Here is a 13,837-nt window from a genome sequence, read left to right as displayed (position 1 = left end):
CTGCATATTTCTTTTAGTGAACATTTTAATGGAGATATGGGATGAAATCAGCCTTGAGATGCTCATGTGGCAGTTCATTAATAACCTCCCTACAATATGATATTGTTCTCACAACACTAGCCCTTATCTTTTCATCCTTACCAAGTCACTTCCCAGTTGCTCTACTGATCCAAATTTCTCTCACTTAGTAGTTTCCACTGTGGTTCTGCTGGCAAGCGGAAGTCCAAAGAGAACAAACCTGCCACTTCTCTGCCTCTGCAATAGAGCTACGAGAGAGATATTAGATTAGTCACCACAATCTACCTTTGACTTTTAAACTCCAAGACTCCACATATTCTTTCCCTCCAAATTGGTTAATCATGATCAGAATCACTGATCTGCATTTTTTCCTCTTCTGCAGCAAAGATACTATATGTGCAATTTCCAAGCACATGGTAGAAGTCCTGCCCTTAAAGGTTTGCTGCTGCACCAGCTGCTTTCATGTGCCTTTTATTCTATCATTTCTTCTTTGCCTCCATGGCCAATCTTATTCATCAGGTCAAAAATATTCATCAACCCCTTTCACTCCCTTGGGAATGAAGGCAGAGCACAGTTCAGTTTCTTCATACTCTGAGCAGTCACTAGTCACTAAAACATTCTTCTCATGCTAACTATCCCACCTATCCCATGCCTCTTTCCTACTTCTGTTTTCATAAATTTTGGGGAAAAAAACCCATACTTTGTTTATTTTAATATCCTTAGCAGCATCTAATCCAACTTCACCTCTGGCAGTCCTCACTTTGTGTTTATGCTTCTTGACCTCAAAATTGTATCTTCATTTCCCCATGAGTTTTTTTCTCCTTTCACTGCAGACTTTTCCTATTTCTTCTTTGTGGCTATTCCCTGGGACTCCCTTCCTGAGAGAATGACTCTTGGTGGCTCTAGAGTCCCTAACTTCAGGAAATTCCAGGCCTACTTCATATTTAGGTACCTGTCCAGGTCAGCCCAGCTCATGCTACTAACTAGTTGTTACAAGTCTATCACAATTTGGTCTTTGAAATATGAAGCCTTGTTACAGAGTCATTTTTAATTGTTCCCATTTATTTTAAAAATAAGAATAATTGATGTTTTGAAAGATTGAGTGTTCTATTCGACCAGAGCTCCTTCATCTCCTTATTAATTACTAAAACCAAAGCAAAACCAAAACTCTCTTGTTAAGTGATGAAGAAATTCCTATATATCAATAAATATGTGGGCCCCATATTATTAACAGTATTTTTCTCCTATTTTGCTGCAAAGATGATGCACGGACCACAATAAATTAGCATTTTCTGAAGAACCTTTCTCAACAATTTCATAATCTGTGCTCATAATTTTAGTATTAACTGATAACCAAAGAGGCAATTTCTGTTTCCAGCTGCCTGGACTAAATGCAGGCTAACTCAGCTGATTTCAGTATAAGCAGATTGAATTCAGTTGGTGAGACAGGATGAAACCATTCACTCCTAGACTTTTGCTGGGATGGGCAACAACACCGCTTTCAGAACAACAGGGAATCTGCAGAGGTAGGCCAGCATCCTTCAATAGAATCCAATCTACAAGTGATCATTTACCCCTGCTGGCCCAATATGGACAAAAACAATGTTAATAAACTGGTCAAAATGAGCTGTTTGTATTGCCCCTATCCTTCTATTTCTCTAAGGTGTAACTCGGGCAGCTGCTTTTAAAAATCTCTCCCATCTTTTATTCCCAACTCCACACACTGTTACTTAGAAAATATTTTTTATTAGCTCAAAGAAAAAATCTGACATTTCTATGCTTTAAAACTATGACCTAGCAAAACCAGCAAGAATGAAGACATAAGTATATCCTTAGAATAGAATTTACCTCTTCTCAGCCAAAGTTATAGCAGCTCAGCATCTTTAAATATCACAGTGAGAAAGCATAAATAAAAAATTTTAAGTTTCCAGTTCACAGATATAAAATCACATCTCAAACTTTTTGCTGAAGCTTTTCTTTTCTTTTTGCATCTCATTTTTGTTTCTGTCAACATTATAACATAATCTGAGAGGTTCAAAACTAAACGGCTTTAAGCAGTGGGTGAAACCACAGTATGTTAACTGACAGAAGGTTTTGGCTCCTTCATCTTTAAGCATCTATTTCTCAACTGTTGCTTCTCTGCAGCATGGGCTAGAAAGTTTATAGACTTCAATCCAAGACTCCTAAGTTCCTAATACATACTGCTTAAGCATGTTTGCTTTTAATTTGTTTGTCTTTGATAACTACAACATTATTGTCTTCCAGCTTCTCCATCTGAATTAACCAATACTGGTCCACATTTACTATAGCTAGTGGCTTTCATCTAAACATCTGATTGTATCAGATGATAGTAAGCACTGCGCATGCCTGTGATACCACCTAGCAGAGTCATCTCCATCTGACAGGTGACAAAGGTGACGACCATAAAACAAGACATGGATAGTGAGAAATGGAGATCACAGAACTGTGATGCCTCTGAGCATTAGCCAGTTCTCCTTCAGCCAAATATAAAGCCATTTTCAATATATAAACTGCAGACAACAGTTACTAACCTGTTTCTTTTCAAAAATAAAATGTTTCTCCTATGTCACATACTCCACAGTCATCTCCAGCACAAGAGATTCTACATTTGAACAATCTGAACAGTGGAATAATGAAACCTTATAAAATACATATCCTTCTCTGTGTTGGATATAGCACAATTCCAAACCAGAGACTAATGCTGAAATACAATCCAGGGGCTGTGCTTCCATTCATAAACTGTTCCATTCAAACACAAGGTCTGGAATGAATTTTATCCTCATGTTCAACCAGAGAGCCACAATTTATTATAGTGCTGCACTTTTCAGTTTCAATCCACACAATTTCAACCATATCCCTAATGTTTTTCCCCATCAAGTCCAATGGAGATTAGCAGACTTCTCAACCAGTATCATCCATAAAGGGAAAATGCAGCAGAATCCAGCTGTCCGGACACACAAAGATGCAAGTCCAGTTATGTACCACATGACTGAAAGAAAAGGAAACCTACTGCGTACACACAGCTTCAACTGTTTTAGCTGGAAAGGCATCAGAACGGTCCTTTCGTTAGTAACAGCATAAGTAGGATCTCAAGCGTACTTACTTCAGCTCTGCCTTTAACTCACCACTAGACTATCTATACAGCAGGCTAGCTCTATTACTCCTTCGTAATATCACAGTAATGCTCCCTGACAGTTTCAAACCACAAAATAAATAACCAGTGCTTCCCATTCATTGCATATGCTGCATCTGAGATGTGTCACAAAGGTACAGGCTTATTTACACCAGTTAAATCTTCAGAGCTGTCTCAGGAGCCTACCTAGGCTCTCTAGGGAGTCACTACCCTCTGATATTCAAATTAAAGGGAAAGAGAGATCCAACAACACTGGTCAGTATGACCAATTTCAATCTATAAGCTCACTACTTTGTGCAGCATTTGTCTCCAGTTTTCCACAGTGTCTTAAAATATTTCTCTGGTAAAAAGACCCCACCAAAAATTGAAACAGAGCTGACAAAGTTTTCATCAATAGTTCTCTGCATACAGCAAGATGAGAGAAGCATCTGATGCCAGGATACCACAAACTAAAAGCAATTTAAACAACTACAACAAAACCCCCATCAACTCATGGGCCAGCACAATTTCCACCCGTGGGAGGGGAAAAGGAAGAAAAGAAAAAGAGAGTCACAAATCCTTTATAAAATAGATAACACGGTCCTTCAGCCCAAGGATGAAATCCAGCAATCCAATCTGTGATTTAACATTTCATTTCTAAATATTTATTTTGCTCACAAAGCTTATTGCACTAGAAATCTCTAACAATCAAGATATACTCATACCACACCACAAATCAGATTTCCACAGTACATGGAGAAGTAGAAACTAGGCTTAAGTTAACATAAACCTTTAAATGAAGTCAAAAGGAAATGATGACAGCCATCAGGTACAGAATTCTTCTACAAGTAAAATTTATTAATTGGTTAACTATTAACCAAACTTTCACATGCCAGTAAAAAGCTTTCCATTTGTTAAGTTAAAAGCATGTGTTTTGCTCAGTGTAAAACCACCACCATGTCTCCTTCACATAGTATTCTTACATTTAATCTGCTTGGTCACCTAATAACATGTACAGTGAATCAGCCTAGATTCCTTCAAGTCTTCAAACTCTCTTTGACTGACACTGGGCAACTGTTTTACAGGATGGATGACAATTTAAGATGAACCTGTTTTGACTACAGTTGCTGTAGAACATCTTTTAAATTCAGCTCTGAGTGTCTTTATTTGTGACTAAGGTAAGAAATATTTTTAGCACAGCAGCTATACCTCCATCAGAAGAAGCCTCATCATCTGTTTTGGAAGGCAATATGCCAAAAGAACTGTGGTGCATTTTCATTCACCTCTTGGCTACTGCTTCTTCTAAGGTTTCTGTCTAAAAACAACCAATCATGGCTTGAATGAGATCTAATTATTCAATTATTTTTAAAGCCTTTCCTTTCCTTATTTCTTCACAGCTTTAAGGACCTCTTACCCTTCAGGGCATTTGTCCTCACGTCTTTCCAACAACTGTAAAACAAAAGGTATTCCCTCACAAAATACCCAGCTATTCTGAGTTACATGGCATTTTTTGAGAAAAAACACATTTCCATCCCTCGTCTTTCATTCTCCTATTGACTATGCCTGAACAGTCATAAAGATGATCTGTTCCCTCCCTCTGCCATTGCTCCTGTGGAGATCAGGAGTAGACATTTGCCATTAGTACATGACAAATTTTGTCTTTCTGAGGTATATCCTGATTTCTTTTTATTCAGCTTCCCCCTCTGCACCTAGCAGATATGAGCTATAAAATACGATTCACGTTTCACTTGCCAGCTTTGACTAGAATTTCCAACAATGCTTGAAAAAGCATTGGATTAATTTATAGCAGTAACCACATAAATAATAATTAATTTATTACTCATTGCTTTAAAATAAATATATTCGCCTATGTGCGTTTCAGTCAAAATCATCACCTCTGAGTTTGGTATGACACAACTGTGGCACTATAAACAGTGCACTAGTGAGCAGCTGAAGCATCACCATTTCTTATCTCAGAGATAGTGCTGGAAATCTCAAGCCAGGGAATTACTCAGTACTGCCTGTGCACAGGCTTGCTGCAGCCAAATGAGATGCTCAATCCCAGAACACAGTCTTGAATTAAGTAGGTTTGCCTTTACTCCCTTGGAAACCTCTCTTGGGCAAAGTTAGGGTCTCCCAAACAAAAGTTTCGACCTATTTGGAAATAAAAATGTTCCTGGTGAGACTTCTACTACTTGGAGTCTGCTAATACAGATAGCTGAAGCGAGCAGTAATTCATACATACATACGTTATACAGGCACACACAGAGCTATCAGCTAAACTGCACAAGAGCAGTGTGTAGCACCAGGATTGAACTTCATGACCTTTTGATACAGTGCCCCAGGGTCTATCACTTCAGTTAAAAAAACCTCCAATACCTGCCAATATTAGCAAAGCTGCATCCTGTTTGCAATTCCCTGCAAAGATGGACTGAATGCTTGTAAGCAGATCCAATTCTATTCAGGAAAGGGCAACCATGTTACACCACACAAAGCTCTGGAGCACTTCTCAACTTCTTATTTATGTCATATTATCTAATTTATTCAACTAGTGTTTCCCTCCTTTCACCTTCCCTGCATAAGAGAGTCAAATACTTATATTACAGATCCTGCTAGATTTCAAGATACGTTCGTGATAGAAAGAGATCTCAGCATGTCTATAGTTTTATCCTTTTCTTCATTTTATGTATGAGTGTGATTTGGCGTGCAACATATTAATAGATAACCTACAGATAACAAACAATTGCAGATTCCTTCATCTTGTAGTGTTTAATGAGGAATTTCAAAGGGAGAATACTTGAATATATATAAAATGCTCCTGCTCTTTTTTTTTTTTTTTTTTATAATTGCAACAGAACAAGTCTAACCGCTTACACCACAGGTTCAACTGTGGCCAACATACCTACCTGAATCTCCACAACCCTTCTGCACAAAAGCCAGTTTGATTCAAGGGTGCCCAAGCCTGCCCTGTAATAGAACATTGGTGCTTCTGCTCCATTCCCCAAAACTTCAATCTGACATTTATTTCCTTGGTCACTAAAATAATGAATAAAACTTAAAGGTATTAATTCATCACTGGTTCAGCCCCGTACAGGAGGTACTGCAAATTACAGAGGAATGCAACTAGTCCTAGCTGGCTAGTTCACATACAAAGAGCAGAATCAGTAACAAAGAGCAGGAAGAATAATTTTCTCTTCTTATCCATATGCTTTCCTGACTAGGGCCAGCAGGGGATTTTCTGGGGGATTTACTGATAAAACACAGCTTTGTCACATTTGTCAGACCTGAGGCTGTCATGGAAACATAACTGATGTGACAACCGTTAATGAGCCACTGTCACAAGGGCAATCTGTCCAAGCCAACAGATTTGCTGCTCCTGTTCAGTAGCGGGCGGCAGTAAAACAGCCTAGCAGGCTCTCAGCATCACCCTGCCACCACAAGTGTCCTGGACTGTTTTGTTATGGGAACACCATGTGTTCATGCTACTGAAAAAATATTTTACAGGATTCCCAGTCTGCAATGATGGGTTGGTTGGTTGGGTTGTTTTTTAAACCAGATTGTAAGCAAATGTTGAAATGATAAGTATTACACTGAGCCAGAAGTCTGGGTTTTGACTTCGCTCCTCTTCTGCCCACCTTGTGGGAAGTCAACCACTCATCCAAAAGAATAATTACCTTTTAACAAGGTTTTCTTTCCTCTTTCACAGATAATCAGCTGGGTTTTTTCTGCACTCTTCCTCCAACCTATTCCTAGCATCTCCATTTTCTACCCAGACTCAGGAGTAGCCAACTGTTCCCTCGCTGCAAGCAACAGGTTTCTCCTTTTCTCCTGGCAAATAATTTTTAATAGTAAATATTTTAATACTTCCATAAGCCAGCACATCATTTGGCACCAATACAGGAAGCAGGAATTCATCCTTCTCAGAACCAGTGGCAGTTCATTTTGGAGTCTGTCCTCTCTCTGTGTCCCTGAGGGGCACACGTGATGCCAGATCTCAGAAGACAGTAAGCCCATGTGCATTGCTACTGTAGGCAAGGTCATACATCTCACCAGCAACGCAACTGCCAAACTGACATTACACACCCAATACAACTTGGCAAGAGGCTGATGCACAAGAGAGCTTCACCTAATGCAGCCTGGTTCTGCACAAAGAAATTTTATTAAGGTGGAAAAAGAGTAATGTGGCCATTTGTTCAGGATTTCAGGACATCACACAGCCTGACCAGAGCAGCCATTGACTGACACCCAGAATCTCTGGATAAATGGCCACTTTGCAATCAGTCTGCCCTATCCAGAACATGAACTGCATAGATTTTCAAAAAAATCATGGAAACCTTTAGCATAACTCCATTGGCTTCATCTTTCTCTACCTGAGAATCTGGCCATACTTTTAGAACAGGTAGGTACATCCATGTTATCAGAGCCATCAGTGCCACAGGCACAGGCACTGCGCTGGGATCTGCCAACAAGGTGCTGCAGCTGATGACCTCAGGCTGCCTCCTGGATGCCCTGTTCTTCCAGATGGTCATAAATCCCCAGGAAACATTCTGTGCTATTGTAATACACAGCACTGAGTCATGCTTACATTTGTTTTCTACTGTCCATGCATGTCAGCCAATAGTAAATAAAACACAGCAGGGACCTTAGCTCTTGATGTGTCTCAGCAGAAAGCTGGATGATGTCTCCATAGGAGAAGAAAGCAGATCTTAATCCAAATGCCAGATTTGACAGTATATTATACTATCCACTGACTCTGGCACAAAAGAGATTATAACCTGCTGATGGTGTCCCCTGTACAACCAGCTTGTATCGCAGTCCCCTCACCACACACAAAGAGCTCCAAATACGTGGGCATGAAGGGAGCATTTTAAAATGCAGTAAGGTTCAACCTCTGCCTTCATACAACCTTTTCACTAAAAAACCTCTCATTTTCAGGGAGACATCTGTTGAGAAAGAAACCTGGACTCAACTGCTGGATAGAAAGTGGAAAAGCCTCACTCTCATTGCTACCCTTTCCCCTGTCTCCATGGTCCCTGAGGTGAGGAGGAGGAGGGCACAGGCAGCACACGGCAACAGTCAGGGTCCATAAGGACCTCAGCTCTGCCTGTGTTTTGGGACCACCTCCTCTGTGCCTTGACAGCAGCTCTGGCCTGGCTCATGGGAAAAGCAGTCCAGCCCAGCTGATCATCCGATCACCGTCAAGGACACAAGTTCTCTGGGCTGAAAAATGCAGTCTCCTCTCAGCCCATGGCAACTCTGGAGCAGTGTAACCTTCTCACCTCATGCTACTCCTTGCTCTCACCTTTTGTGACTCCTGCTCCCCTGAGCATCCCAAGCAGGGGCAGAGGGAACAGTCCCATGAAAGCAGATGACATTACAGCATCATGGCGGAGGCTCACTGCTGTAGGAGATAGAAGATGTAAATGGATCATCTTATGCAGCTTCAGGGACAGGACTGGCTCTCCTTCTCCACTAGTGTCTCAGATCAGGAAGAGAGCTGTGCTTCAGCTGCCCAGGCTAGGCTTACAGGTGGCACACAAGGGTAGTGCTTTCCACAGGAAACAAAAGGGGTGGCCAGACAGCCGCCTGTGCATGTCCCGGGGTGATACCACTCAACTTACTGTCATGTGCTTCTGCTAATAAAAGAGCACTGAAAAAACAGTGTTTGCTCTTAGGTCTTCATATGTTCCCAAAACCCAATCTGCTGCCCGGAGCATGAGTGTAGCAGGGTCAGTACAATGGTGAAACCCAGTCTGACGCACAGCGGAGCAGCACTAATCCTGAGCATCAGCTCATTACACAAAGCATATCCATTGTCCAAAAGTGGGTTTTTTTCCACTCTTCTCTCTGAAACCAACTTGTGTCCAAAAACCAACACCAGAATGAGTCACTCGAAATTATTTTTTAGGCAGGTTTCTGAAGACTGAGTTGTGATATGTCCCCTTCCCTGTGACAACACGCCAGAAAACCCCCGGGGAGCTCTCCCATGAACTGCTGGGGGATGAATGCAACAGGCTGAGCTCTTCAGCTTCTCACCTCCCCCAGCACAGGTTTGAACATGTTGACAGCAGAGTGGTATGAAGATGGTTTTGTCCTCCACAATTCTTTTGGATAAACAGGATTGTGCTCTACATCAGAGATTTTTCTTTGTAACTTTACTCAATACTTTTCTTGGCTTGACGCTCTTGACAACTCAGTCATAAAACAGCTCTCTCTGGAATACGCCATTCAAATTAATCAGCTGTCAGCTATTCTCCTTTTAAAACTAATAATAGAAGATCTGCATGGGCCTGTGAGAGACTGAAACATAGGAATGCGAATTGTGCAGCTGCAAATGTTTCCATACTGCTGCAGCTCTCAAATTGTTTTTTGCTCTCTACCAAAAAGGCATGAAATAGCATTGCAGGGAGCAGGTTTTGTTCTGTCAAAATTGTCCAACTATCCTCAGCATGTCCATAATGTGGTAAACACTTAGTGATGCCTTTTAACTTTCAAACCTGCTTTAAAGAGGGGAAGGATGTTCTGGTCATAAATCACCAGGCTCTGCTGGACCAGGAGCACAGATAATTTGCTGGCTTGTATCCATTTGATGCCAGCTGCACAAGGGATGTCAAATTTTGCTCTTGCTATTGGCAGAAGTTTTAACCTCTGATTCATCTTTTTGTCACCAAACTGCAAGTGGAGGGGGAAAAAGTTGTTCAAGGGCAGAGCACTGCCTCTAGCAGGATTGGGAAATGGGACTCTTTAACAGCCCCTTGCATACAGAAGTTTGGCTCCAAGTGGGCAAAGAGGATTAATGCTACATGAGGCTTGAACTCAGAATAAAAGCTGGCACTGGAAGAAAGCCAACTGTGCAACACTCCTCTAACTGCTTAGGGAACTCTGCTGTTGTCACGTGAAGCTGAGGAACTAGGAGGCTCTATTCAAAAAGCACTCAGAGTGGAAGCACACTTTCAAATCCTGATGAAGGAACAAGAGCAGCACCTGCCTCTTCCAGGTCTGCCTGCAGCTAGTACCATCAGGGGACTTTGCCTCTACAAGCAGTAGGTTCATTTTCAGCCTGAAAAATATTGTTAAAAGCCTCTCAGGCTTTTAAGAGAAAGAAGAAGTTTAAATCCCAGACCGGAAGCCTTAATTATAATGGATTTGTGTGAAAGTTGCCAGATCTCTCCCTGCTCTGTGATCAGGGCTGTGCCAAGAGTCTGCTTTGTGTCACACCAGCAACTGTGTTAAGTTCAGCAAAGTAACTGGGTCAAAGATGCAAAGGCAGAACAGACATCACTGATTAGCACTAATGATAGCCTGGTCTGCGGAGCAGAATGACAGTGCAATCGTTCCAAGGTTCTTGCTGTAATTAAAGGTAGCCGCACTCATGAGCTGCTTAGAACAAATCCTTTTGCATGTCACATTTTACACCTTAGAAAGTCACACAGACTCACCATGACCAGAAAACAGCCTGTGAGAGGAAACAACTGTGAGAACTAGTTGTTCACACTGCTGGAATTGAAATTAAATTACAGAATATAAGAAAAGATTTGAGCACCATTATAAGCAGCTCTTCTAAATATGCAGCACTGTTGTTTTCAATCAATGAATTCCATCTATTGTGAGCACAGGGTTACAGATGGAAAATACTGATCTCATGTTCAAGAATTTAATGGTGCATCTGTCCACAACTGTAATGCCAGGTGCTCTGAAGATCACTCAACCTTCAAAGAAAACAGCAGAAACTGAGACAACTACAGTGTTTTTTCCAGTGCCTCACAGACTTTCCCCAAGAAGAAAAACCAAAGAGATGGGAGTTATTTAGAGAAGGGAGTAAGAGCAGAAACAAATATTGAATGATGCAAAGTAAGTCCTAGCCTTCTAGATAGCCTCAGCTCATTTGCAAACAAAGCAGTGTATTTCCAAATAATAAAGACAAATACATCAATAAAGCAGTTAACCTGGAACTCACTGCAACAAACAACAGGGAAACAAACTGTAAACCTATGGATAGAGGGAGTGCAAGCAGTTATACAAAAAATGATCTTATGCAAGATAAAACAAGCAATTAAAACATTATAACTCAGAATATAAAAGTTACTCATTAGATAGTCAAGAAGAGAACAAAAAAGTATTTCTACCACGTCCTTTCACTTTCCTTCTAAGTGCAATGAGACAGGACACAACTAATCCTATCAAAAACACACATTAATCTCTCTGGAAAACTCAAGAGTCACTGACTATCCACTGACAAAATGTGGGCGTACAGCCACTGGCAGAAACGTGGTGAACACACGGGACCAACAAGGAGATCTACATCAGGACAACAACATAAAGCAACTCCCTTCAAGAAATGAATGTGCCTATAAAGTGACAACTACAGCAAGCTGCAAATGCTGGGCTAAGGACCTGTCCACAGGAGCCGTGTTGAGCAGAGCCACCTGCACAGACTGCTGCAAGAACTCCACATGCGTTACCAGGTGTAGCAGCAGCCTTCCTGAATCACTTAGTGTCTTAATGGATGAAAAAAAAAAACTCCAACGTGCCAATGCCTGTGTGCTGCTGGTTACATTTCTGCCCAACCATAGTAAGTCAGCTATAGGATATGTTATTATGAGTGTAGTTATATTATGATTTATAGATATTTTTTTTTTAATTTCCTACTGGTAAGGTATATGTAGTGTATAACATATGAAAACTTCATTTGGAACCATTCAGAATGCTAGGACATATGGAAATTATATTAAAGGACTACAGGAATGATGCCTTGTATCACTTTTCAAAGTAATATGTAAATACTACAACACGGACCATTAAGGGAAATGCCACTCAGTCAGAAACACCGGGAGAGAACTCACCAGGCTTCCCGCTGCATTGCGCCACACAACCGATAGACGCCACAAAGCAACTGTTGCCTTTGAAATGCCCAATTTGCAACACCATGCAGAGATCTCTCAAGAGTCTCAAGCTGACCAACTGTAAAATGTAAGCATTTAAAAGCAGTGGTTCTGATTTTGAAAATCATAATCTTTGTCTGTCTCAGAAATTTCAGCGACTAATAGTATTTTCCCGCAAATGAGCCTTAAACTTGGGTAATCATCAGTGTTGTTTCTTAAGGAGGGGGATGGTTCAAATTAACACACCAGCTCCACAGATATTTCATTTCTTGTGAAGAATGGCACAAGGATTTCTTATTAAACTGCTCCCAACCAAACAGATGAAAAATTATTATATTTTCCAATCACTTAACCAGATTATCAATTGATATTCACTAACAGCAGTATTTTATTTATAGAATCAAGCTGGTCAAATCTGGTAGGCAAGAAGGGCACACGATCAGCCCTCAGTTCTCAGATGGCAGCCATCAGTTCTGCACAGATGTTGCAGAAAGATCGCCTGCTCCAGGACAGCCTGCTTCTCCCTCATGATTGCTCTACTGGCAGATCACAGCGATAACAGTGTTTTCCCCCTAAAATCTTCCTGAAACTCCTCCCTGAAGCACAGCCAATACTGCCCTTTAATCAAGGAACAATTTGCACACACAGACACACTCATAAACAATGGCCACTTGTGAGGAGGGGAGGTGGGATACAAGGATCTGATTTCCATTCACTGCACTTTCTCCCTCTAGGACAATTTTAGGAGAAAGCGGAAATAAGCATCACTATTATCTCCAGTATGTGTTAGCAGCCACCCTGAAGCCAGCCAGCAGTGCCTGGCATTGTTTGGAGGAACACAAAAGACCTTCTGTTTGGAAAGTTCAAGAAAGAAAGTGGAAAGCCTGTGGCCTGGTCCTGCAGTCAAGAGACTGAAGCAGAGGCTGAGAAGTTCTCAGGCAGAGGCTGATCTGAAGCCCTTTGAAGTTGACGGGAAAACTCCCATGGACTCCAGCAAGCTTTGGATCATGCCTGAAATGCACAGAAGGGAGCAAAGCAGCATAAAAGTACAAATGAGCATCTGCTATAGGGGAGTTTAAACAGCACATGGGTGACCTAATCTTTTTATCATGGTTATCAGTACAGTGTATTTTTGCGATGTTCGCGGAAGCAGGATTATATCCATTTTCTAAGTCTTTTCATTAGGACATAGCAGTTGTACAGAAATCATTAGGTATTTTTCTGCTTAAAATGCTATGCATGCTATCCTAGTGTTGAGTGTTGAATACAGCATTTAGCAAACATCTCTGAGGAAATGGGGGAAAAAGACCCTTTCAAATTGCCGAAATTACTAGTTTTCTACTTTCTTCCCCTGCTACCCTCTCCCAGAAAAAGCTGGTTTAAAGCTATGAAAAATACAGTCCAGGACTGAAAACCTTATTGAGAACAATGCTGCCAGCATCATCTATTCATAAACAGCAGTTTGAGACAGAGCCCAGCCCAGAAGAAACTCTTTAGCAGCACATTCTCCAAACAATTGCTAAAGGATCCCAAGTGTGTGGAGGTTCCAAATCCTCTGCTTAATTAAGGTGCAATTAATTCTCTCATTAAAGATGAAAATAGGAGCATCCAAGAAGACCGACATGTCTTCTGAATTCTCTAACACTTCCATAATTATTTTCTTGCGTATAGGAGTAATTGTTGCAGTGGTTTTAAAGTTTGGTGCTGTCTAGATCCTAAGTTACATTTTCTGTGAATTAATTTCTTAGCAACTCTTTTTTTTAAAAAAAAAAAAACCAAACACTTTTTGCAGCCTTTGCACAGG

The 13,837-nt window shown here is 41.0% G+C and overlaps 1 protein-coding gene across 4 annotated transcripts in view; it reads right to left on the bottom strand.

Moving 5' to 3' along the window:
• Positions 1 to 13,837, bottom strand: part of DENND2B (DENN domain containing 2B) — a 177,704-nt gene that overhangs the window by 122,901 nt on the left and 40,966 nt on the right. The gene's annotated exons all lie outside the window — the stretch shown is intronic.

Source organism: Strix aluco, chromosome 16 (genome assembly GCF_031877795.1).
Source record: "Strix aluco isolate bStrAlu1 chromosome 16, bStrAlu1.hap1, whole genome shotgun sequence".
NCBI classification, from domain to species: Eukaryota; Metazoa; Chordata; class Aves; order Strigiformes; family Strigidae; genus Strix; species Strix aluco.
Note: the sequence above shows the minus strand (reverse complement) of the source record. Positions and strands in the feature narration are given on the sequence as shown.